At 38.1% G+C, this 27,273-nt stretch overlaps 2 pseudogenes across 1 annotated transcript; both read right to left on the minus strand.

Annotated features, from left to right (window-relative positions):
* Nucleotides 1-4,029: 4,029 nt before the first annotated feature.
* On the minus strand, nucleotides 4,030-13,644 carry LOC149028937 (myb family transcription factor PHL7-like; annotated as a pseudogene).
* Nucleotides 13,645-14,158: 514 nt separating this feature from the next.
* Nucleotides 14,159-23,774, minus strand: LOC149028938 (eukaryotic translation initiation factor NCBP-like; annotated as a pseudogene). Its single transcript, XR_016172302.1, has 6 exons — nucleotides 23,548-23,774; nucleotides 20,066-20,158; nucleotides 19,812-19,916; nucleotides 19,293-19,371; nucleotides 14,721-14,851; nucleotides 14,159-14,627 (listed from the first exon to the last, which is right to left on the minus strand). The product of XR_016172302.1 is annotated as a eukaryotic translation initiation factor NCBP-like (transcript).
* Between the last annotated feature and the right edge of the window lie 3,499 nt (nucleotides 23,775-27,273).

Here is a 27,273-nt window from a genome sequence, read left to right on the forward strand (position 1 = left end):
AATTTCTAAGATGTAATTTTGTGATTTATAAGCCCGAACTCCTTCAAGGTACCACACTGATCTAAACAATCATTTCAATATTTGGATAACCTGAACTATCTAGTAATAATTGGTTCTTTGTCGTTTTTGCTTGGTACTTTTCTAGCTTTTGTAGTTCGTCTTTTTCCTAAGCTTGCCCTCCAGGTGTTATTCTATTTCATCACTTGGGGACTCCTGATTGATGGTTATATGTTCCTTGTTAGTGCTTTATGCTTGGAAGGATGGTACTTTTTGTAGTTAAATTTTTTTGCGATACTTGCCCTCCAGGAGTTATCCTGGTTAATCTCTTGAGAATTTCTTATGGATGGTTATATGTTTCTTGTTTGTGCTATAACCTTGAAAAGTGGAATGTTTGTTTTTCTTCGGATTAAATTGGAAACCTTTTACTGTAAATATGCTTGCTTTCTCCATTTACAACCATTATGCATGATTCAGATCCTTTATTTATTTTGTATGGAAAAGAGAGGACAGTGTGACATAGGAGTTTGGCAACAGCCATATGAGTTACAGGGGTTTCAGGGTTTTAAAGTCAACCTTTAAGTTCTGAGTTATGAGAGGTTTATGTAGATTGGGGAACATAGATTACTTCAATATACAGGAACTGTTATACAAGTTTTAGGTTTGCTGCCAGTAGCCTAGGTGACTGCACAGCAACATAAGAACTTAAGAAGCATGGTTCGTCTTCAGAGGTAGTTTTGTAATTTTGGCAGTCCTGCTTGAGGCCAGCTGGCCGTAATTATTATCAGCAGTTTGCTTGCTGTCAATGTTTTTTTTTTTTTTTTTTTTTTTATTGAGTTAGTCTATGTTGACATAAGTAAGAGTCCTATCTAAGATAGAATTCCTATTACAATTCTATTGGATGTTAAGACATGTTAGGAGTCAGTAATAAAGGCCATAAATAGACAACCTATACTTATAAGTTGTAACAAAGACAACTGGATGAAGAAAATTATTAAGAAGAGAGTTACAGCAGAGATCAAGGATGAAGAAGGGTTCTTAAGGTTTTCAATTGCAGAAATCTCTTGCAGCAGCTTGGTTGGTCAGCCTTCTTTCATCAATTTTTCATCACCGCCCTTGTAAATCACTCCCTCTAGCACTTGACCGACCTCATCCCTAAGTAAGAGATTCACTGCAGTTTTAAAGCCTAAAGGGTGGTGTGACCTAAGGCAGAACAAAAGTAGGGTTAAGGGGCTAGGTTTGAAATATGGAGGGGAAACAACCCTAAGGCTAACAAACAACATAAGTACCAAACTTTTGGGGCACTAGTGCAATTTTTGTTGGTTCCCTATCATTGGATTTGGCTAATGCCTTCCAATCACTAATTCTAATTCTAATTCTAATTCTAATTCAGCTGCTTTTTGAGAACAGCAGAATAACATAAACATCCTTAGAAGATCCACAAGTTTAATTCCATTTGATTTTTCATACCTAAACTGGTGTTCACAACATGCAAAGTAATAATAGATTAAATGGGGAAATTGTTTTTGTTGTTACAAAGAGTTTTCAATCAACATATTTTCTATTCATAAGGGCTCAACCGTAGCATAATGAAATGTATAGATAACGATACTGAAATGAATTTAAACATACCTTAAAAGTGGTGTAGGCGAATCAGTCGAAAATAATTTCTTAGAATGGCAAGAGTTTTAACATACCTTTTGAACTGGTGTAGTTGATTCAGAAGTAAAGAATGTCTTACAGCTATTACAGAAACAATACTAAAATATGTGAGTTCAAATGTCTTACAACTGTTACAAAAAGAATACTAAAATATGTGGAATGCCTAACACCCACAAAACTCATCCATTAATAAAGCGAGGTTTTCCTAACCACAATTGAAGAATCTTAGTTGTATAAAACCAATAAGCCATAGAACCTATGTAGACAATTCTTAGTTGTATCAAACCAATAAGGCATAATTTTACATATGGGTTAAAACGAAGTCTTCCTAACCAAACTGAAGAATATTAATTGTACCATAACATACCCATGGTCCTCTCTAGTCTTTCCGTAGATGTTCCAGCACTTGGTCCTGTTTTCCCACTGGGCTGCTGAAAGCACAAAGTAAAAAGTATCAACAATTATATGGGGAGAATAATGGGAAAATGACATACTAAAAGATTCCAAAAACACACAGTGGAAAATGATACACGTGAGTTCGAGAATTTGGTTGGGGATGGTGCTGTGAAGGGTGCGACAACAAGGGGAAGGGGTTTCGGTTTGCCACAGACAGGGGAATGGGCAGGGAGGGTTATGCAATGGGTATGGGAGGTGATGCTACTTAGTTCTGGGCAGAATGAGGAGTAAGATTCCTGAATTTTGCTGGAATTGTAGGAGAGAACTGACGAAGATAACAGAACTCTTGATAACCACAAGGCCCCACTTGAAAGGACCCTGCCACACCTTCTTGGCTACAATTCTTCAATAATTTTAGATCCACAAATGTTCCCTTCGATGGCAGAGAGTTGTAGGGAGGAGGATGAAATTAAACAATTTTGAAGAATTTTTATGTTAATGGTGATTTTAACATACCTCTACAATTGTTGTAGGTCCTTGTCGAGTGAAGATTTCTCAGAATGGGCTTGGTTAAACTGACAATAGAACTGTTGGACGAATTCTTCAATATGTATGGGCTTATTTGGCCAACTGAACAGTCGTGTTTGTAAATTATATGATATCCATAAGGGTTATCAAGCGGGCCAGTCTTCATTGAGTGATTTCATACATAATTTAATTCCATTTGAGGATTATATCCATAATTGAATGATAATTGAATTTAATTACATGGGGAATGTAAAAGCTCAGAAATCCAGTGAAGCAAGTTATCCATAAGGGTTATCAAGGTTATCAAGCGGTCAGTCTTCGTTGAGTGATTTCATACATAATTTAATTCCATCCGAGGATCATCTCCATAATTGAATGATAATTGAATTTAATTACATGGGAAATGTAAAAACTCAGAAATCCAGTGAAGCAAGTTATCCCTAAGGGTTGTCAGGGTTATTAAGTGGTCAGTCTTCGTTGAGTGATTTCATTCATAATTTAATTCCATATGAGGATCATCTCCATAATTGAATGATAATATAATAATTGAAACGATCGAGTTAATACTAAATTCTTGTTCTTGGTATTTGCTTTCCAGAATTATTTCAAATAATGTATCAAGCAATGAATGATTTATTGGAAAATCAAATAGGAAAAATTAAAAATTAAAATGAATTCAATAATTTGCATTTACAATTATAGACATACTTTACAATTAATGCAAAGAAATACAAAAATCTAATTGTGTGAATTCAGAGGGGTAATAATGAAAAACTAAATGTAGGCATCTCCAATTGAGTTCATGCTTTTATAATAGTAGTATGATATACAAAAGCATACATTGAAAACCTAATGTTGGACGCAGCCTCACATTCACATTGAGGTGAACCAGGGTAAAATCCATGTCTCCTTCCTTTTTTCCTATTCAAGTGTGTGTGATTGATCGCTCTAGTCCTAACACAATAAGTTAAAGTGATTGAATGTGAGAGTATAGGTTAATGAATACAGGCACCAAGAGTCTCCTGGGTCTGCAAGTTTACGTATATCTAATTGCAGGTGTAGTGCTCATGATCTCACTCACAGATTTATTGGCTACGGTCTGTCAAGGGTAGCGTATGAACTAAACGGATGGCATCTAACATTGCTTGGAATTCTGTTTTATGTCAGAGAAGATTTGCATACAACAAATTACAACACAGTGAGGCAAAGGGAATAAGGAACGTCTGGAAGCCCAAAAGTATCCTTCATCCTAATAAGATGAAAATTACACCCAGTTTTTATACACCCTATCAACGTGGAATTTATACACCCAGTTTTTCTTACTCCTAATCAATGATATCTTCTGAAAATTACAGACATTCTAATTTTTCATATGCAGGGTGGTGAAGACGAGTCCTGTACTCTATAAAACATTGGAACCGATCATACATCACATCCCTGAACATTTCAACTCTTATCTTCATTACCAAAGAGTTTCCCAGTCCCAGATGAGGGATCTAAAGGATCTCCAATTGATGATACCGAACACGGTTGCCGGACACCAGAACTCAAGCTCGATTCTTGTATCTGGTGTGTGAGGATGATCTCTGGTGTTACTCCTACTGAACCCATGCTCAAGGGGTGTTGTTTAGCTGACCTCTTGGCTTTTGGGCTCAGCTGGTGAACTGATGTGGCAGCCAGAATCTGGCTTCGACGGTTCCTGGTGGGATGAGAAAGACTCATCTTAGGAGAGACTCTTTGCTGGTGCACCTTCCTTAGAAGCCTTGTCTTGTAGGGGAGAGTCAGAGGTTGAAGCAGGTGTTGATGGGTCAGTCTTGTTGTCAGATTGTGGACAGCTGTGTCTAGAGGGAAGGGCAGGAAGCTCAGAACTAGGCTCCCCAAGAAACCAACCAAGCCGTTGTTGCTCTTCCATTATCTTCTTCAGGTAATTGCCTTGGGCTTCTATTCTTAACTGTAGCTGCCTCTGCATCTGTCATGAATTCATTCAAGATTGTTGGTGCTAAATTTGCCGGAGGCTTTGAACCGTAATATTCGCACCAAACCACTCAGATCTCAATCGATCTGGTTTGCTCCACAGTCAATCAATCTCTTGTTCCTGAAAAATAGAACACGAGTGAGAAACGGAGCCGATCGTCTAGTCAGAAATGATGAAGACAATGCTTCAGAGCTTGAAGGAGCTTCTGAGGTGTTCTAATGGAGTAAAATCAAAAAGTGCTGGTGTTCAGATTGATCTGAGAAACTTACCCTTGACGAGTTCATCATCCCTTTTATCCATAGATTTTCCGCCTATTCTGCTTTTAACTATGACCGTCGGATTATAGCATAGGATTGAATGGCCATGATTAGGCCTTCCTTAAAGTTCTTGGGCGGACCCATAGATTGTTTTACTTGATTAATTAAAACTAACCAAATTGTTATAAGATCGGAGTGAACCAACTTGAACCGGGATTGAGATATTTTAGTCACAACAAAGATCGAGTTAAAACTCCCAACCCAGGTCCTCATTAGACACATATATGCCATATAACATTTGGACACTACCCAAAAATAAAGAAATATAGTGCATTCTAAAAGGGTATTGAGTCAATTGATCTACCATGTACCTACCTGGGATGAATGTCACAGAGGTTGGATAAGGCTTCATATCTCCTACCCCCAAAAACCACCACACAAAAAAAACCAATATAATCCCTGAGGTTCAAGGAATTTTATTCTCTTCCATTTCCCTGAAAACTTAAATGACAGATGGCCTCAGTTGGTTATGTAAACCAAAAGGAGAGGATCATTTCCTCTTCAAGCTGTAAAGCCTGTGACCACATTGGACATGGTTTATTTAGTGAAGATGCTTACTCCAGCAAGCAGTACCTAGATTCACCACACTAATTCTATCACTAGACAACAGAGTCTGCTGCCTCAGATGATAATGGCAATTCAGTCCATTATTTTCATCTCAAGATAGTAAGTCATAGAATGATAAGTCTGCCTTCCCACACAAGCACACATGCATTAATGTAGACTCAGACGGTCCTTAGGTCCAAAAAGCACAAATTATTTGAACTTGTATCATAAAATAGTATAGAAATCTGCATAAAAGTGCTTGGAGCACTAGGTAGACTGTGGTGCTTAAGAAGCCCATCGCTACGAAGAGGTCTAAGATTCAACCTTCCTGGTTCACATCTGCTAAGACAATATTTAAACCTAGACAACAAGGCCAACTTAAAGGGCGTGGCCATGTCTTCCTTCATGGATTTGATCACTACTGAACAATTTGGTCACAGGTTCTAGAACCAGCCTGTCCGGCAACAGGGCTAAAGGCTGCATGCAAATTCTCCCCATACCCTACTGCATGCAGGAGCCTTGTACCACAAGACATAGCCTTATTTTAATTGATTTATTAGTGAGCGGTGCCATGATTCTTTGAAGTGAAAAGCAAGGAGCACATATTTACCTCTAGTATTACTCTTAAGCCAGTTTAAAAGGCAAGTGACATAATAAAACATGGAGAAAACGCACATCTGATCTGCCTCACCTCTGCCATACCAACACAATTTAAAAAGATAAATGACCCACTTTGACTTGTAAAGATATCATGAAACTTGGAAAGTGACATGGTCCTCCCCTCTAGCTGCTCATGCAACCACTTTTGCACTTCCATCTGCAGCCTGAGTGCTTCTGTTATTTGTATACCACTACATACATGGAGATTCACACTAATAAGATCAAGTATCCTTTCATATTTATTTAAAAAAAGAAATAAAGTATCCCACAATTATCCTTTCACCGAAGAAAAAAAACAAAGGGATCAAGTATCCCACAATTATATGTTTCACGATGAAGAATGGACCAATTTTTATCCAACCACAGTACTCTCATTCACTCACTGGGGTAGGTTAAGATGTTCTTGGGGAGTACCAAGAGGGTGTTTTGGGGAACACAACTAAAAACTAATATGGGCACGTGAGCCTAGCTAGGATGGTGGAAGAAAACCTTGTCGACAAACAATCTACCGGTGATGCTTTTTCCCCTATTCTTTGTTTGAAGGTCTTAAGTTTTATGACCATCCAAAAGAAAATAAAAGAGATTCAATGGTTAACATCCTCATCTTTAATTGTTAGTACATATTTTAAAGAGAAAATTTCTTAGATCTACTGATTTTGAAAAAGATTTACCTGATAAGATGCTTTTGAAAAAGTTTTAACAGATTTTATTTTTCAAAAGAATTATCAAGTCCTTAATTTAGTGCTTACTCCAGTCCAACCAATATTTTACTTAAACTACCCAAATTATCCTTCTAATAAATTCTTTTTTTATACAATTTACTTACTATTTTCCACCTTCATAGAAAACTTTATTTTTTAATTTAATTCCTTAAAGTTAGTTAACAATCCTCAGGTTTAAAATTTGTATATATTAAAAAGACTCTAGTAAAAAAGTAATTTGGATAGTTTAGAGTAAAATATTGGTTGGGCGGGAAGAAGTAACACTAAATTAGGGATTTGGTAATTCTTTTCAAAAATAAAATCTTTTAGAGTAAAACATTTTTTAAAACATCTTATCAAGTAAATCTTTTTCAAAATCAGTAGATCTTGGAAAGTTTCCCTATCCTAAATGGGGCCATCACATGCATGCTTTTTGCATGGATAGGAAGAATGGTCCTGATCGATAGGCCTTACCAGCTGCACAAACGTCTAGCCCGATCATGATCAGGTTGAAGTATACAGAGCCAAACTCATGATGCAGCAAAATAGATAACTAGTCAGGTTGTTCATGTTTCCAGCAAGTAGAGGTTGGAAGGTAAAGGTTAATTGACACCCTGGACATTTTCATGGCTACAATGAGGATGCCTAAATCCATCATGATTTATTTGACAGCAACATTTAGATCATACAAACCAACCCCCTCCCCCCCCCAAACAAAAGAATACAAAAAATGTGCGAAAAAAAAAGTTCACTTACGAAGAACCATCCAAGCCAGTAGACAAGTCCCCTGATTCTTTCTTGTCAACCTTCTTACCTGCATTTGCAAAACGTCATAAGATTGATATCTGAAAAGCTTCATCAGAAAAGGAAAAATACTCCGTAAGTATTTCAAACTAGTCCGAACTGTAGACAAACTAATGTCACTTCTCAAACAAACTAAAGAAGAATACAGCCATTGATATGGAGAGTTTATGATCAGACCGGGTTCACACCTGGTCCAACCCTCGACCCCGGTCGAGACGGAGAAAACCGAATCGCTCCCGAGCGAACCGGATCCAGAAGATGGCTTGCTGAAGAAGAAAGATTATTCTGCTGCAAGCGTGCCCTAATCTTACTTATGGATTAGGGGGGTAATCACCCTGATGACAGCAGACTCAAACTGACGGCTGCGGATAATCATCATCAAAGGGATAACTATCGCATAACCTAACGGTTATCTCAGGAGTCCTCTACTAGCCCAAACTAGTAGAAGTCTATCGCTCAACGGGTCTTATTGATGAGATCCAACGACTACCCGAAGATGGCTCGAGTGCATCCAACGAAGGATATTCGAAGGTACACTCTATATAAACCTCACTACTATACATGGTGAGGGACGGATCAATTGATCAAGGAGAATACTATCTGAAACTCAGGTTCAGATACATACTGATAGACCTCAACTATCAGCGTCCTGCTATCTAGATCACCTTTCCCGTTTCTTCATTCATTAGCTCTGTACTTCTAGCAGAGCCGTTTGTGATTAAGTTCATCAACTGACTTAGCCTTCGGAGGTGGACTCCCGACCCCAGCGGTCGGGCCACATCTGACGCTTTTGTTTTGCAGGACATTACGTGGAGATCCAAGGGCTGAGCAGATTTTGGACACATCAGCCATATATCACTGAAATGCAAGATCGATGTACTGACCATCAGATGTTGACTCTGGGACATAGTTTGCAAGCCGATATTTTTGAGTGCACCACAACACCATAATTAGTAAAATTACAAAAAAGAAAAAGTACAGTGAAGGAAAGAATGTAAGGAAGGTTCTGGTTTCCATAAATATTTGCCTGCAAGTGGCTTTTAACTGGTAAATAGTCAAACCTTGTACACCCATGACTCTAAGCACACCTTTAGGAGTAGCCCCTGTACGTGGACAAGAAAAACTGACATCATGTGAACCTAACATAAAGGTTTTTCATAACAGAAACTGAGAAGACAGCTCAATTGAAATTTGCAATTTCCAATAATGAATCAAGTATCTGTACTTGATCAAGTTAAACAAACACATCATTGAGGTACCATGGGGTTAGGTCAGCGGGCAAATACCAACACCTCTTATTAAAGAGGTCAAGAGTTCAACTCTCTTTGGGTATATGTAATACTTCCCCCCAGATAATATATAAAAAGCACCTTCTTTAAATTATATATTCACCCAAACTATCATCAAGGGATTATGCAAATTTACTAAGGTTCTCAAATAACCAACACACTCCTCAGTCTAACACGCTTTAATATGGACTGGACAAAATCCATGTGGCTAGCTTAGATATTCAGCATTCCCTGGAATTATAATTTATACATTTGTTTTTGGGTGGTCAGGGGCGGGGGAAGGTATTATAGAAAGATAAAGTTATCTCCTTTATGAACACCCAACTACGACTTGAATTGGGTGTAAATGTGCAATCATTCAGCACTGATCTGAGTAACAAAAAATCCCTGTTTTCTGTTGGAATAGTGGAACACCAAAAATTATCCAAAATCTTTCACTACCTACACATAAGCGCCCCCCCCCCCCTTTCCTTTCTCTTTCCCTTAGTTACTCAAAATTAATATTTTAAAAAAAAATTACTGACACAATGGAAATTTCATATTCTAAAAAGTAATAAATTCAGCTACATAATACAGAATACAACAAGAAGCAAAAGGACTGCTAGAAAAATATCTAGAAATAGTCTCTTATCTAAAGCTAGGGTACCAGGATCTACTACAAACTTCCTGTTCAAAAGTTGAGCTATCTTAGCACATATAATTCCATCCCAAAAATATCATGCAATATGGAATGCTGGAATGCATATTCATAGAACTCATTATAATGTTAAACGCAAAATAATCAAAATGACATGTGTGTGTATGATTGTATTCACTTTACAATAAGAGTTTTAATAAAACATGAATGTTTCCTAATCTACTCCTACTAGATAGGAATGTACAATAAAACATAATTTACAAAATATTACAGAACAATACAAGATAGAAAAGGTGCATTGGGAGGATAATGATGTGATGAGGGTGGTGATTGGAGAATCTCGATAGGTAGGGAAGGATGAGGTGTGAAGATAATGTAATGAGGGTGGTGATGTGGAGAATCATGGTAGATCTTGGTGATATAGAGAATCATAGTGGATAATAGATTGGTTGTAGGAAATGAGAATCGTTGCAAAGGAATCCCTTTGAAACTTGAGAGGAAATGAGATTGGTTGCATAAGAAATGTTTTTCCAGAAAACATGCACTCATCAAATTCCTCTATGACCACCTTCAACCCCTTTGTCTTCTTCACAAGGAATTTATGTTTCTACCACTCATTTAGAATTTTAATGAAAAAAATCTAGAAATTCTAGTTGTTGGTTAAAGCTTCGCCAAAAGGAAGCAAGTAGCATTGAACTAGGATTATCTATGTTCCAACCCACAACAGAGGATTTTTTTCTCCAGAGAGGTAAGAGAGTTATCTGAGATTTTCCAATGGAAATGAAAAGTATCAAAAGAAATGCTACACTAGGAAGAAGAAGACGAAGAACACTTAGGCGAAGAGCTTTCAGATGTTCTTCTCTACCTAGTCAGACACTCTAACATCCCCAAAGTTGATCTTGGTAAAGTTTCCCACCGCAAGGGCAAGCTTAGTGCGATCAAGTACCCAATGAAGTTCCTCAAGGATGGTTCTTCACCACCTTCCCCTTTCAGCCCTTTTGAAATCTACACAAGTTCAATGAGATTTTTTCTAGGTGGAAGGTTACCGGCAAGAAGAAAGAAGAAAAGGGGTAAGGGGGTACCCACCTATATGGCTCTTTGAGAAGAAGGTATGAGAGGATATAGTTGTAATTTTCAATAGTATGACCAAGGGTAAGCTGTTAATTTAATTTCTTTTGGAGTTTTAGTTGAGGGTATTATGGTCATTTATGCTAACACCCTACTAAGTACTAAGGTGCTAGTTTGAGGAAACCTAGATGTAATATATGAGTAATAGAGATCACACCCTAGTTTTGCCCATAATTCCAAATTTCGCCCCATGGGCACTAAGTAAGACAAGGAAAAATGGCACCTACTCGGAAACAGCGAGTAAAGTCATTCAAGGAAGATTGGAAGGATGGGACTATGGGAGTCACTGGAAATTTTTTTTGTTAGAAATAGACCATTCATTTCCTTATAGATGTGTGTCATGTGTCCCAACATCACATCAAATAGTTGAAAACTATTTATAAGTCACATTAAACGAGTGATTAATGTGACCTATAAATGGATTTCAATCATTTGATGTGATGTTGGGACACATGTCACACATCTATAACAAAATGGATGGTCCATTTCTGATAAGGAAATGCACTTGATATGAGTTTGGGAGTCACTAAAGATGGAGCTCTTTCTACTAAGCAGCCTATTCGTCAAGATATAGACCTATGGACCAACCCAGCAACCCATGCTGATAGGACTCTTACTATGGTTGGTTCTAATGCTCCAAATGGCATGGGACTCATCAGACCCATTAGGTTGATCGTTGACTTTGCAGAAGATAAGAAGTGACTACTCCTATTTTGTTTCGGCGTTTCCCTCCCATTTCATTGGTATCAGACTCCAGAACGATATTTTTCGAGCAAAGTTTCAAAGAAATGAACATTTTCTAGTGAAATGGATTATGGTTTCACCCCAATTTGAGGGATGTAAATGCAAAATTTTCTTTGACAAAAGTTATTTTGAAATTCATAAGTATTCGTATTTGAATAACCTTCGAAAACTTCTGTTTGGGATTTCCTAATCAATCAATGACACCTTTGAATTATCACCCAGATATAAGTTGATCAAGCGAGAAGATAAGCTTCTAAACTTAGTATGTAGTGTATTATGCCCAAGGTTTAAAATATCTCATGATACTAGCCGATACGTATCCATATTTGACCCAACCGATACGATCTCGATACGATCTCGATACGTCTCTCTATTGAATTACACTAAAATACATTAGCTAGAGCGATACAATACTCGATACAGAATGATACGTCTCTTTAAATCACCTGACCAATACGATACTCGATATCGATACTTTAAACCTTGATTATGCCAATGTGTTTCTACGATCCGTTAAAAGAGAATCTAATAATGAAGCCATAACAAAGCTGAATTTCCTAATTTGAATCAAATAGGATTTGGAAAGAATTTGAAAAATGAGGTCAAAACAAAGCAGAGTTTCCAAATTTGAATTAAATGGAAATCTGAAACTAGCATGAAACCGTAAGAGAGACAGAGTCATGAGCGGATTTGGTTTCAAATCTGAGTCGTTAAATGAAAATCTAAATTAAATAGAAATTTGGGAGCAGTTCGAGTTTCAATAAGTTTCCTATGCGAATAAATCAAAATAGGATTTGTCTTACAACCCAAATTAGAAACTACATGAATCAAATAAAGGTTGTTAGACTTGGAATTGAACTCAATTGTTTATTTGTTAGAGATGGAATTGAACTGAACTACTAAACTAGAACCTGAGCTATAAGTAGATGATGCCCCATTTCCTTCTCAGCATTGTTGTTTTCATCGTTGATTTTCAGTGAAAGCTAGTGAGATTGAATAAGAGAAGAATGGTTATGATCGCAGAACCAAAGATATTGTAGGGAGGTTGCAAGAGAGTGTAATTATGGCGTTTAAAGCAAAGGGTATCAATTATGATCTTCTGTGCGACGAGGCAGAACTTCTAGAATTCATCAACAAGTCACGTTCTAGGTTGGATGAGATTGAGTATGAGAAGAGGAAAGCTGCTTAAGATTGTCTTCCATCAATAACAAATAAACTGATAGTAGAGTTTAATGGTGCTACAAATCTATTTGATACGGCTGATCATCATGAAAGCAGCCAGCAAGGAGCAAAGGGAAATAAGAGGAAAGAGTCTTCATATTCTGGAAGGTTGGAACCCAAAAGGGTAAAGATGAATCCAACTTCAATGGCACTTGCACCTCTACCACCACTAGTTCCACCCGTTATATATCCCTGTAGAGCTTATGAATGAGATTACAATGCTTGGTGGTGAAGATGTGGGATTGGTGATAAGGAAACAACTACTTAAAACTGATTTGAGTAAGTCTCATGATCATCTATCTATCCTAGAAAACCAAGCAAAGTTATTTGCAGAAACCTTAATAGAAGAAGAGAAGGCTAAAGTTTGCAATGGCATCTCTATAGAAGTAGAAGTCTTGTTATGGGTCACTGGAGACGATGAGCCTGACCCTTAGAAATGGAAATTGCAATTCATTCGGTGGAGTATGAACAACACTCGCATTTTCGTACTACGTATGTGATGGTGGCAGTTGTTGGAAGCACACCACTTTCAAGTTGGTGATGAAATCCAAGTTTGGTCCTTCAGATGATCAAACAATGGAGGAGACGAGAAAAAGCTTGAATTTTCAATTGAAGTTCATCGTGATAAGAGAAATAGCTAGCCCATATGTTGAGTATGGCTCATGCTTCACATTGTGTTAGCCTTTGAAGGTCCCATGTATTGCTGGGACTTAGGGTTTCTATAAGAAAACGGATAGTCCATTTCTGACAAGGAAATAGAAATGGATGGTCCATTTATGATAAAGAAATGGACCTGATATGAGTCCGGGAGTCACTCAAGATGGAGCTCTTTCTACTAAGCAACCTATTCGTCAAGATATGGACCTATGGACCAACCCAGCAACCCATGCAAATAGGACTCATACTATGGTTGGTTCCAACTCTCCAAATTGCAAGGGACACATCAGACCCATTGGGTTGATCGTTGACTTTACGAAAGATAAGAAGTGACCTACTTACTCCACAGTGATCCCTACTTACAATTGCAAGAAGAGGCCATCCCGTCTAAAAACTAAAAGAACTTCCTAGGCTCTGAAGTATCCAGTAACCCTCGACCAAAAACACAAGTATTATACAGTAACCCAACCGGATTTAAGGTACCATGTTCAGAAATTCATAAATTACACCACGAACCACTTGCTGAACTAACCGAACCGATGGGGGTACATGCCTGCTTAGGTAAACCGATCATAATTACGAACACCTCAAATAAAATAACAAGTTAACATGATTTATGTTAAAAATCCAGGCGAACTTTCTAAACTCTATTTCAGTTTTGGTGTTCTTTTAAAGAAAGGTATGCATAAGTATTCAAATTTCAGGCTTCCTATAACACAACACGTACATGTTTATGCAAGCTATGGTTTTACGATTTTATCTGTATAATGAAAACGCTCTAGAAGAAACTAGGATAGAACGCGTCACCTGCTTTGTGCCCTTAACATGGAAGGAAACACGGTTACCTGGCTCCAAGGAAAACCGGCTGGCAGCTGTAAAATTTTGGAGTAATCAAACGCAAGGTTCCAAGGTTCCTTGCCTCACGCGTCAAGTTTCAATCCGCGGAGAGGAGAGTTGGCTAATTAACAAGACTAAACTTTGCCGATCCAATATAAAGAAAGGTTCACAAGAAGTAAAATAGATAATGATGAAACTCAAGCATTCCTTTTCAGCAACTAAGGATGCCCAAATACCGATACCAAAAATCAGGATCAGTTTCTCCAAGGCCCAAGCTTAATACGTCCATCTGCTTCCACACAAACCAGGAGAATACAAGAACGATCAGAAAAGCATCGGATAATGTTGAGCCCTGTGAATGCATTAAGTACGAGTGAACCGGGATATCTATCATTATCCTCTCAACCATGTGTTCCTATATGACGAATTGTCACGCAAAGAAGCATCATGGGCCTTGTATTCCATCACATAGCCATGAGGAAGTTTCAACTGCCGTTTGATTGCAGCATCCCTTAGAGCCATCACAGCCTATTATGATGGTATACCAACCAACATATTAGAATCAGAAGTGAACAAAAGCGCAGATATGACACGACTATACAACAGTAGGTTAAGCGGTACTAACCTGGTGTGATCAGATGCATTACGGTTCCAGATACTCAGTATATCTTCATTAAAGCGTACACTCAGTACAGTACTGCACCACATATGTTTTGCCCCTGATCAAGTTGGTCACCAACCAAGGCTAGAACCTGGCAAGACAGGAGAGATGAGGGGAGTCACCTTCCGGTTTAAAGAAAATCATCCTTAGCAGCCTTTAGCTAAGAAACAAATCTGATTAATATTGTATCATGGCCACAAGTTCAGATCACTAAATGTATGGCAACCACTGGTAGGACTGGCATCAGTTTTTAAGAGCAAAGACAATAAGTTTAATGTTCAGTTCAATAAAAAGAATTATCTTCATCGCTCATCCATGATTGAAAGGATCCACAGCTTTGGTAGAGAACATGTTTTCCCTGCAAGCTATGGTCAGTTATTAAAAAATTTGGTAAAAATCCAAAGCAACTCATTAATTACATTTGCAAAAAGAAACAATTGTATATGACAGAGCTGCAGCAAGAATAGTCTATTTAAGGCTTCAATACATGCTGTTTTGCTCAGTAACTGCTACACACTCCTACGTGTTGGGCTCTCAACGAAACAAATGCCAAGAGAGAAGCTATGGTGTGGGGAGAGAGTATGAGCAGAGATCAGACTTTTCAAAATACAAATGTATTCCAAGGAGCAGCTATATCATTTTCTTCATATCGTTGGCAAAAGTTAATTCTTGAAAAAAGATGGAGATGTTTTTTGGACAACCTTAAAGGAAGGGGAGCAAAGAGAGCATAATCACCCCCAAAAGCCTAAAGGGCAATCCTGAAGAAGCAAGCTACACTATAGGATAAGGCCCAAATTATTTGGTTGTGCCTCTATTCAGATGTGAACACTATTAACACTTGGGTTGCATATAAAATGGTGTATCTGCTGCCACCAAATCTCCAACGCCAATAAATCCCAAGAAAACTAGGATAATACACCCCCCCCCCTCTTTCCTTTTTGTGATGTATATCCGGCACCGGATTGGATTCTTCTTTTTCTAGGAATAGGCCAAGGGTTGGATCACCTAGGCAGTGGGCCTTCAATGGATGGGTTCCTCGAGTAATTGGCCAACTTAACCTAACACGCATATATGAGATGAGTAAGGAAAACCCTCATCCTTAGGGTTTAATAAAATGGACCATGGTTCAATGGGTTCAATTGTTTTAATTAATTAACTCTTAGGTCCAATTTAAGTCAAGAACTCGAGCCTTTTACTTTGTTTTAGTGTGTAAAAGGTAAGTGTTATGTGTTTTTAGAACTTCCTAGATAATAGTTAGAAGGTTGTTAGGGACTCCTAAGTTAGCTCAGTTTTAGGCACCTCCCACAAGGAATCAACTATTTTTAGTCTTATTTTGACTAGTAATTTTTCTATTTAAGTAAAACCCCATCGTGGAAGAATACAGATAAGGTAGGTTTTTGTTTACCCAATTCAGCTTGGCTGTTAATTCTCCCGGTGCTTGAAATCCATAACTGATTTAGATGGTGTTTGAAATCCAGCCCTGAGATGCTAGGTACTTCAAGTCCAAGTAGGAAAGAATCATGGTGGATAGATCCCACGAATCTGTTTTAGGTTGTGGATTCAGCCTATCATCTCCATTAGCACTTTATCTCTGGTTTACAGCAACGCCACATGATTTTGATATTGGAGAAGCTGAGACATATAAGTTTAAGGTACCAGTATCACACAACAAACTGAAAGCTGGTTTTAAGGGATGTACTAGAGAGACGCTAAGATACACTAGACACTTAAACCATGTTTTGATATCATGTATATCCTTATGATATATACAAAATTCGTGCTCTTAAGCATTACAAGCCCCACATAAGCAATAAATAATGATACCCAACAGATATTCATTTATTTAATTCTTGTTAGCATCCATTTAATTCAAATATTGATTAATAAGTGCAATATCAAGTATATCAAAAAGCAGAAAAATATAGAAGTTCAAAATATCAAGATCAACTGAACAGTAACAGATCATTGACATACAAAACTACTTCTTGACATATTCATTCAAACAAACATGGATAATTTCAAAAACAAGGCAAGGGTGGGGTGGAGGCAAACCCTAATTATACTATTTTGTTTCCTGAAATTACAAAAATTAAAAATGGAAACCATAAAGATACTGCATTACTATTCAAAAGAATATTGCAATTAGAGCAAGAGCAGGCTAAAATTTTCACAATTTTTATTTGGAGAAACTCTAAAGATAGATGCACAAACCCACGGTCTTTTCAAGAATGAATGCATAATGTGTTGGTCAGTTGTTTCAGCTCAGATGTGATACTTAGCAAAAAGAAAAAACAATGATTCAAGGCCCAGAAAGAAAAATATCAAATTTGAGTCTTTGATCTTCAGTCTCCATTTTGATGAGCTTTAAAGCAAAATTTTGCTTGTTCAATCATTCAACGGCCATTTGGGCTAAGTAGATGGGCTCTCACTCCTTTTTTATGCAGCCCAACCCCCCCCCCCACCCCCCCCCCAAAAAAAAAAAAAACATATGAAGAAATTTCTTTTAAAAGATGGATTCTTGGGTTTCAACAGCATATATCATATATATAGATTTATGCTGAAGAGGTACACACAGCATTGTCCAAAAGTCCTACCCCTGGGTATGGCAGATCCCTCTGCATAAAAACCCTTTAAACCTTAAATAAACCAATGAGCCTCTCTCTCTCTCTCTGTACTTTTTCGTCTCTTCTTAGTTCTTTTTTTTTTTTTTTTTTTTTGGTGGTGGGGGGGGGGATTGTTTGTTGTGTTTGTAGGTAGGGGTGTAACACATCCTATTATATTCGGACGGATTCAAATAATATCCTATCAGTTTTCAGACGGATTCAGTCAGATTCAGATGATAACTGGAAAATTATTTTCTTAAGTAGATTCTTCTAAATGGGCATGTATACAAATTGAATATAAGTTTTCGACTACCTTTTGACATCTTTACCATTTTATTTGTGAGGCCAAGTTTGAAATTTAAGAATTTAGCAACTTTGGTAGTTATTTTAGTAGAAAGTCTATAAAAATAGTCATAGATCTCAAGTAAAAAATTATAAAGTCAAGAAAAATAAATCCAAATAAGTAACTTAATCAGATAATTTTATCATACGGATAATAACCGGTAAGAAAGGGATATACCATATCCGCATCCTATTAGTAATCAGACAGATTCGGACACTGCTAAGTTGATGCGGATGCGAATTCAGGAGTGGATTTTGGTTATCCATTTACACCCCTATTTGTAGGTAAAATAAACCCTCTATGCGTGTAGTATTGTCCAACTCCTATGGCACACACCTCTGTATAAAAGTTCTTTGCATCTTAAATAAATCAATAGGGCCTTCTCTCTCTCTAGGTAAACCCCCCCCCCCACCCTTGGGGGGTTGCTGTTTATATATGTAAATGAGCCCTCTATGTGTCATTTATATAGAGCCACAGAGAAGCCATCATCTGAGAATCCCTGGGAACCATGTAGGAAACCTATTATTTTCATTGTTTTACTAAATGGAATGGAGGTTTATAAAGAAGAGATGTTGATGATCTTTGGATTTCAAAAAAGCATGAATTTCTAGATCAGATAGTTTACCATATGAGTTTCAATCTCACTCCCTCTAAAACCAGGCAGCTCACCATGCGAGTTTCCCCTTGTTTTTGAGTACATAGGGGGTTTCCATTTTTACTCCCTTAAAAATCATTATAGAATGCACAGACAAATCTCAACTTGCAACCATGGTTGTCAAAGTGTCTGCCCAGGCGCACCTAAGTGGCCGCCTAGGCCCATTTTGGGGCAAGGCGACCTAGTGTCGCGTTGTCGCCTAGGCGATGCCTTGTCACCTTGGTTTTCGTTGCCCTCTATCACCTTGACAACCAGGCTTGCAGCTACATTTCAAGGGACTGCAGCTATTTTTTGGAAGTTTAAATAAAACACAAATAAATTTTGCAAATATTTTATACATTGATCGGTACATGCTCTATGGAAGAAGGCTGAGGAAATGAGGAGGGGAAGGTGAAGGTCAGCAGGCACGAACTTGAAACCTCCCAGTGAGCCTGGGCATACCGCACCAATTCACCAATTGGGCTAGGCAATTGTCTACATCAACCAGACATATTACTGGGGAAAATAAAACCCAACTTATGCAGGCCAGTAGCCCATGGAATGAATAGAGGGTTATCCCTGACATATATTGCCAAAAAGAAACACATTGCTGAGAAATGCAGCCACTCAAGCATCAAATCACGTGTTAAAATTATCCAACTAAGCAGTTATTTCCTTGCCCAAATTGTTTCAATACTGGTCTAAAGTGAATGCAGCATGACTATATTTGATAACAAGAATTTAAGTAGGGCAATTAGCAAAATACCATGAATTTTATCTTAAGAGTGCAATTTGCAAATTACCATTTACTTTAAGTGTGGCAATTTGCAAAGCAACAGAAGGGAATAAACAATCTTGAAGACCAAATAATAATAACAGACTTTTAGGAGCAAGTTGCAAGATATACCACAAATACACATATAACCTAGGTAAGCAAAGATTGTTTCCTTACCAGATCCTCCCAAAAACGACCTGAGACAACCTTTCTGAATCGAATTATCCACTTCCCGCCAATTACAATTGGCAGCATCCTGATCATGCGATAATTTTAAGTTATCTAATATGTCCAACATCCAATGTAAGGTTAGACCAATCAAAGGGAAAAGAAACCGTAAAATACTATACTGATTAAATATTTGCTCTTCCTTTGTTTTTCTCTTTTTAGAAAAAAAAAAAAAAAATATATATATATATATATATATATATATATATATATATATATATATATATATATATATATATATATATATTTATTATTTACTGCTTTTTGTTGAGAAAAAAACACATCTACTTTTCTCATGTTTGTACAACTTTTGACTAACTAGAACTTTATATTAAATAGTTTAAAAGAATCCCTTATTAACTGAAGAATTTTAAACAAAAAATAAAATAATATAGAAAGAAATCAAACCGTCACCTTATCATTTCTAACAAAAGCAAATCTAAACAAGAATGAATAGGATTTGCCTACCTCCCAAAGTGGGCGAATCCCTTCCTTGAAAAGATGTAAATCTGTTGGGCTAGGCAAAGATGAAGGACGGGCCAGGTGGCAGTAGCAGACCCAAAATCCTTCAACCTGTAAATGGATATTGGTGCAAAAAATATATTCACAATTCTGCAACTGCTAAATCCAAGCTTGGCACGTAAAGGATAGAATGTCTTACATGAAGGATAGCTATCGTGGTAATCACAATATAGCACTATGAAGCTTCAAGAGTAACTTACCGTACTAAATTCCACAATTTTCTTTATATTGTCCTCATATGCTTGTGACCTAACACCAGGTGTTCTACGAGTGTACCAAAATGCAAACTTGTGCTGAAATTCGAACCAGAGAATGGAGTCGCAATAAGTGAAATAAAAGTCAAGACAAAAATAGAAATGAACAAAAGAAATATGAAGAAGTGGGGAAAAAAGAGGAAATTGAGCAACAATAAGAGCATTTCCTTGTGAGCTTTTTTAACCTCAATGATCTTGATAGGAGACAACTCCAAAGGATAGTCTGCAAATCAATAATTTGCATAGAACAAGAAAGCCGCTGCGTAAGTCATAGCATTGGTGTTGTTTAGTGACTACGTGATACTCAACTGTTCTTACTCAACTGAATTAGGTATTTGCTATTAAATCACAGGAAGGTACATTGGTCTTAGTGTGTAAGTGGTTTGGACATACTTGTAATTGCACCTTTTAAGCAGTGACAAATATCTATTAAGGGCTCACAATTAAGGGTAATTAAGGTAACTTGTCACCCTTAATTGTGAGCGTATTCCTCACGGTTCGTTTTTCCTTCGTTTCTATATGTTGTAGTTGCTAATTAGCCTTGTTCAAACATTGTGAAATGGTATCAGGGGACCATTAAGCATCAGCTGTGGTTTATTCTTCAGTTTTAAGTCTTGTGTTTCCTGTGACTGTTTAATGCAGCTCTTGCTGCTCATATTTTGCATAGCCTCTCCTGTTTGAACTTTGAATTTCATATAAAAGAAGAGATCTTTTATGGCTGGCTTCGCTACTTTCCTATGGATACAATGGAAGACATGGATCAAAAGTTTTTCTTTTATTGAAGGTATGCTGAATCTTCCTTGCAAGTTGAATAAAAAACCAATCTTGAAACAGAGAAAGAACTAGTAGGATATAAATTGCAACATGACTGATGACAGAGAGATGAATAAAATAAAACAAATATATAATAATTATTTTTCTTTTCTTCTTCTTTTTTTTTTTTTTACAAAAGAAAGTTAAAAATAAATAAAAAAGAAGATGAATATGGCATCAACCTTTAAAATGATCAGCATTGTACCAACCATGCAAATTCTCACACATTGAAACTAAATCTCACGGGAGGAAATAGCATAAACCAACATTTTTTCTTTTGTCCAACTTGTTGGCCATCCCTAATTTATAAGAAAAAAGAAAAACACTATAGTAACACAGAGGCCGACAAGATAATTAAGTTTGTTGCAGTGACAATGGAAAATATGACTTCTTAAGTCTTAAGAGTAATAATTCAAGGGATTGTATCTGTTATATGGGACTCTGACAACAGAAAATACAAAAGAATAAGTAGAAACATGCAGAATAAAATTGGAGAACTAATTTTTAAAAAAAATAAAAAAAACGACAGATGAAAGAATGACAGGTCAGATAGCCCTGAAACACTGGTCATGTGATTTTCATAGGGAAGGCTAATAACAGAAAATATGCAGAACTCAGCAACGGACAAGAAAGTGCAATGGAGGAGTTCTAGCATTAACAGGAAAACAGAGGCAGAGGTGAGATTTGCGAAATAAAAACCCTTTAGTAATAAAATATAAAGAAAAAATTTTCAAGAACAGAAACTAAACAACTATGATAGCAGGATACACAAGTAACCCAAAACTTCAGCTTGTTAGAGCTTTGCAAGGAATATAGTGGTTCCAAGCAAACGCAAAAAGTAACCAGAGAAAAATAGGGCAGTCGCAGGTTGCAAATGAGTGAGGAACAGAAAATAAACGGAACAGAGGAGTATGGAGGACTAGGAAGAGAGAAAATAACCCACCTGCGAAAAAATACAATGACCGAGGACGCTGTGCGCCACCATGTTGTAAATATAATAGAAATTTGTACTTGATAGAGATACAAAACTCGAAATTAAAATAAATTAACTTACAAAGAAATGAAGAAAGGTTATAGATCAAACCTAATCTCCTTAAGACAATTAGTTATTGCCTACGGTGCTTAGCAAATTGATGAACTTCGCCTCCCAAGATACAACTCTTCAAACCAATTTGAGTAGCACTCCAACAAATTGGACACAATCAAACTTGATAGAACTTACCACACTTAGAAACTAAAGAAAATAATTGATTTCTAGACTTTAACTAAAGGAAATCAAAAATCAGATTTTTGAAGAGAAGAAATGTCAACTTCAAAAGTCACTGTACTTCCCACAAGTCTCTCATCCTATTTATACAGGATTAAAAGACACAAATGCACCAATGTGTTCATTTGTAACAATGTGTCTCTTTGAAACAATATGTCCAATGAGTGGAAAGACACTTGAATCAATATAGCTTTTTGAATCAACATGTTTATTCCAATCAATGTACCTATTGAAGAAGAGGCATATTGAACCAATGCGACTATTTGATCCAAAAAGTAATTTATAATTATTATTATTTTTTTAAATCAAACCATTAATACAACAATCCCCCACATTTAGAAAAATGACTTGAAGAAACCTAAATGTGGTGACAGAAAAACAACGCATCAAGATAATTAGCTTTCGCTTTTAATACAACAATCCCCCACATTTAGGTCATTTCGAGTCATTTTTTTAAATGTGATTGCTGTATTAATGGTTTGAATTTTATTTTTTTTAAATTATAAATTATTTTTTTGATCAAATAGTCACATTGGTTCAATATGTCTCTTCTTCAATAGGTACGTTGATTGAATAGACATGTTGATTCAAAAAAATACATTGATTCAAGTGCCTTTCCACTCATAGGACATATTATTTTAAAGAGGCACATTGTCTTTTCATCCCTTATAAATAGGATGAAAGACTTGTGGGAAGTACAGTGACTTTTGAGGTTGACATTACTTCTCTTCAATATTTTGATTTTTAGTTTCCTTTAGTTAAAGTCTAGAAATCAATTATTTTATTTAATTTCTAAGTGTGGTGAGTCATATCAAGTTCGATTGAGTCCAATTTGTTGGAGTGCTACTCAAATTGGTTCGACGAGTTGTATCTTGCGAAGCGGAGTTAATCAATTTGCTAAGCACCATAGACAAGAACTAATCGGGATTCAGTATGATTCGTACCTCTCTTCATTTTTTTTTGTAAGTTGATTTATTTTAATTTTGAGTTTTGCATCCCAAATTTCTATTATATTTACAACAATCTTAAGAACCATTCTAATTCTACATTTTATCAATCTTTACCTATTTGCTACTTCACCGATTCAACCAAGAGATGATTACATCCTTCGACACGAAGCAGAATCAATCCGTTGTGCTCAGAGAGAGATTTTCTCACAGGTATATCTCGTAGATCACCAGAAATTTGCTCGAAAATAACAATTTTATACAAAACCATGCCCCCCCACGTTAGAAATTTACAAGCACCCGTAAATACTGGAAGGAAGAAATCTGAGAATCAGGGAAAAGGAACCTAGAAGCTCTTACAGCAACAAAAATAAACAACGAATGGGGAAGCAGGAGTCTACCTTCAATGGATGCAAACCGCTTTTGAGCTCGCGGGCTTGCCTTTCATGGTCTTCGGCATTTTATCAGCAGAGAGGGACGGATCAACGACATGCGGAGGAACACTGAAGCCCCTGTTATCGCCTTCTTTCTTTTCAATAGTCTCCATCAGCTTATTCGCAGATTACACCAAAGACCCAGTCGGACTCCCTCCCTAGAGACCTTAGAGACCTTGTTACTATCACGTATCAACTCGTCTCACTCAGAAGTTGAAGCCTCAAATCTGAATGGAGCATAGCAAGCAAAATGGGTAACGGATCGGCGGAGACCCCAAGCCCGTAGGGCGGTGGCGATGTAAGCCTGGACGTGCGTGAAGGGATCACGAACGGTTTCATGATCTTTTTTTTGGCCAAATTTATTTTTATTTTTTTATTTTTTTTATGAGGTTCATCCGAGCCCAGCTTGCGCGCACCACGATTACATCCTCAAATTAATGTCGCTGAATGACAGGTTACTAAAGCGGTTAAAGGCTCAACTTCCCTAGGGGAGGTCTTGGGTTCGCACCTGTTCGGCGGCATTAATTATATATATATAAAATCTCCCTTGAGGAAGTAATCATGGTGCGCGTAAGCTGGCCCGGATGAACCTCATCCAAAAAAAAAAAAAATAAAATAAAATAAAATAAAATAAAAATAATGTCGTTGAATGGGTGCGAACTCAAGACCTCCCCGTGGGAGGTAGAGTCTTTAACCGCTTTACTAACCCATCATTGACGAATGGTTTCATGGTCGACAACCCCACTTGCCCCTTGCTTCCATACATCTATATCGGTCAGACCAATTTTTTCTACTTTTCCTAGCTCGCCTTGTTTAACCAATCCCCCGGAACAAAAATATTTGGAAAACCAATGGTCCCACAAAGGGCCCATCACAGGCAATGGTAATTTTCAGGGTTAGGAAGAAAATAGAATTAGATGTAATGCCTTTTGTAGCTCATTTTTCAATGTGAAATTTAGAATGAAACCCTTTTCTACCAATAGGGAGGGGCATCAAAGTGACTAAGTGGTTTAATATAGTTAAAATTGTGGTTAACTGATTTTAAAGTGTTTTTACACTTAATCCACTTAAGAGGAGGTGAAATTATGAATTGCCTATTTAAGTGGAAAAATTATTGGATAGTTATTTTTAAAAATTTAAAAAATTACCTATTACCTAGAGTTACATTTTTCACTAAGTTTGAAACCGAAATGATTGATTTGCCTTATATATGATAGAATAATTTTAATGCCCCTTCACTCTCAATCGCATTGCTCAACCCTTGGTGGGTGAAGCCTTCACCCATCCTAAGTGAACCCTTGGTGGGTGAAACCCCACTAATGTCGGCAACCACACCCTTCCTCCTGCCGGCGACCGTCGTCCCCACCTTCCCCACCTCCCCCTATTGAAAAATCACTCACGATCGTCCCATTTTGCCAACTTGAGACTCGGCTTGTGATTTCTCCTCTGGAAGTGCCGGCTCGTCATCTAGATATGCCTCATATTGAGGGTCAGCTAGAAAAGGATCATCTACTCCCTGGGCCCAGTCTGGGAGATCCATACCAACTTTCCCGAAGACCTCTGGGTGGCATACCTCACGAAAAGGAGCAGTGTCAAAGTCAGGGATCGTTCCAAGGATCTGCTCCCAAACGTCGTTCTGCCCCATGCGGTAAGCCTGAATGTTGTAGAAACCTAGCAATTCGGAGAAAGGTACGCTGTTCAGGTATTTCCGGATGCACTCCTTCCGAAGGTTTGGCTTGATATGCTCAGGCTTGCTAGGGATTGCCAACTTCAGATGTTCTTCGAGATCCCTACTCTTATTCTCAAGGCTGTCACCAAACAACGTGGCAGCTGCCTTTTGCTTCCTGGCCTAGCGCTCGGCAGCAGAGACACGAATTCTTGAAGCATCAAGGGCTTCCTTGAGGGAGGTCACTTCTTCCTCATGCTTTTTCTGCAACTCCACGGTAGGCTGCGGTCAGTTGGTCTATTTCGAGAATTGGCCTTGGCCAATTTCTCTTCACAAGTTTGCAGCAAGGAGCTGGTGCGACCAACACGGCTCAAAGCTTCCATGTGTTGATAAAAGCTCAACACAGCATTCCTGGGAAGACAGAAGATATCAGAAGAAGTCATAAGAAATTATGAGAACATAAATAAGCGAGAAGACCGTTACCTTGTAGATTGACTCACAAGGAAGGTGTCATCCAGGGCTTCAAACTCCTGGCGATCAGAAGGAGCAAGACTGAGAGAGCTCCACTCTGCAGCTTTCTCAGGATCCCGAGTGACCCTGTCGGTCATCTTCAGGGTCCACTGGGGGAGGAAGACTTCCTCACCATCCGTCGAAGCTTTGGATTTTTTGTTGGAGGGAGCATCAATTGTGTCATGCCTCCTCTTGGTTCGGACGGAGGAGGAGATGGTGGCCCTCTCCACCATTGGTTTCTTCCCTTTGCCCGAAGCATCAGCTACATGCCTGATATTCCTGATACCCCTGTAAGAGGGGTCGGGAGAGGGAAGAGAAGCCTCTTGATTTGCAGTCAAGACCCTGGGCGATCGTTGTTCGGCTGTCACAACGGCTCTAGCGGCCTTCACCCGCAGGCTTTCGGGGTTCGTTACGGGGAGGCACTTGCAAAGAAGAAGGACAAGAATCGAGAATTCAAGACATATCACTTGAGTCAAATCAAAGGATGATAGTTAGAAGCTCACAATGAGCCAAGCCCCAGTACTGAAGGATGGAGTTATACTCCATTTCATGTCCATGTATCTCTTGATACCACGGAATGGATTTGATCTTCAAGATGGCCGCCTCGTCTTCTTTGGATAAGGGAAAGCCCCGGTTACTTTCGGACGAAGAAGTAAACCTCCTCCAGGTGGTCGGGAAGTTAAGATCTGATGGAGGCGCTCGACAGAAAAAATATCGTTCGCGCCATCTTTTGTGGTTAGAAGGGCAAGTTCCTTTGGCGAGGATGCTGCCCCTCCAATCAAGTTCAGCCCTATTGCGTTTGGAAAGAAAGACCCATCCGGGAGGATGGGAGATAGAAAGAACATGAAAATGTACAAAAAGAGAAAGAGATGGCGTGATGCCAAGCTCAAAACACAAACCCAAGAAGCCGACGATGAGACACCAGCTATTGGGGAGGAGCATTCCGGGACAAATGTTCCAGTGATTCAAAACTGCGGAAAATAAAGGATTAAAAAAGGGAAAGCGGCCCACCATTGCACCCGGAGGTTTGAGGTTGCCTAGAGGAATCAACGATCTTGGAAGATCCAGACTCGACAAGGACAGGAGAAGTTTCGGTTTTTCTTTCAAAACCTTTTTGAGAAACTTCAAAGCGAACTCCCTACCGGAGGACGGTTAGGGTTTTGTTATCACTATCCGATTGTTCGGGGGCGGGAGAAGCAAAAGCATCATCGCTATCACCAACATGGGGTACTAAAGAGGCCCTATCGTCCGCCATTACTCGTTTCGATAAACTACAAAAAGAAAAGATCGGTAAACTTACTGATTCGGTGAGACGGAAGCTTGAGAGCGGGAAGGCGCGAAGCGACGACAAAGGTTCAAATTCCGGACGGGAAGAATGAAACCTACGAAGACAACGAACCGCTTTTAAAACTCCCGCACGAGTGTTCGGGAATCTGAGCGATCGAGATTGATTCAAAATTGACGATCAAGATTAAAAGACGTTTTGAAAGTTTGAACTCACGAATCCGAAATAGGCG

Source organism: Hakea prostrata, chromosome 1 (assembly GCF_041222555.1).
Source record: "Hakea prostrata isolate BN-2017 chromosome 1, UWA_Hpros_2, whole genome shotgun sequence".
NCBI lineage: Eukaryota > Viridiplantae > Streptophyta > Magnoliopsida > Proteales > Proteaceae > Hakea > Hakea prostrata.